Source organism: Penaeus monodon, chromosome 32, assembly GCF_015228065.2.
Source record: "Penaeus monodon isolate SGIC_2016 chromosome 32, NSTDA_Pmon_1, whole genome shotgun sequence".
In the NCBI taxonomy this organism is placed as follows: Eukaryota; Metazoa; Arthropoda; class Malacostraca; order Decapoda; family Penaeidae; genus Penaeus; species Penaeus monodon.
The window spans coordinates 28548023-28548313 of record NC_051417.1 but is presented as its reverse complement, the minus strand read 5'-3'; positions in this window follow the sequence as shown (position 1 = coordinate 28548313).

The window sequence follows — 291 nt, the reverse complement described above, 5'->3', positions numbered from 1 at the left end:
CGCACTTTGATGTGACAACACCTTGAAGACAGCCCGACCTTTATGGCTGGAGTGAAGGGTGTATTATTATTTTAAATTTACTTTTGTTTTTGTGATTTTTTGTCTATCCCCCCAACTCCCCCCACCCTTCTCTTTTTTTTTTGCCTCCACCACCCATTTTCTAATTTGATTTCTCTTGTCCATAAAAGGTCTCATAGTTTCACTCAGTCCAGGACAGATGGACGGAAAGAGTGTATAGGAAAAATAAGCAGAAGAATTAGAAAGTCGAAGAAGACTGATAGGCATATTTCC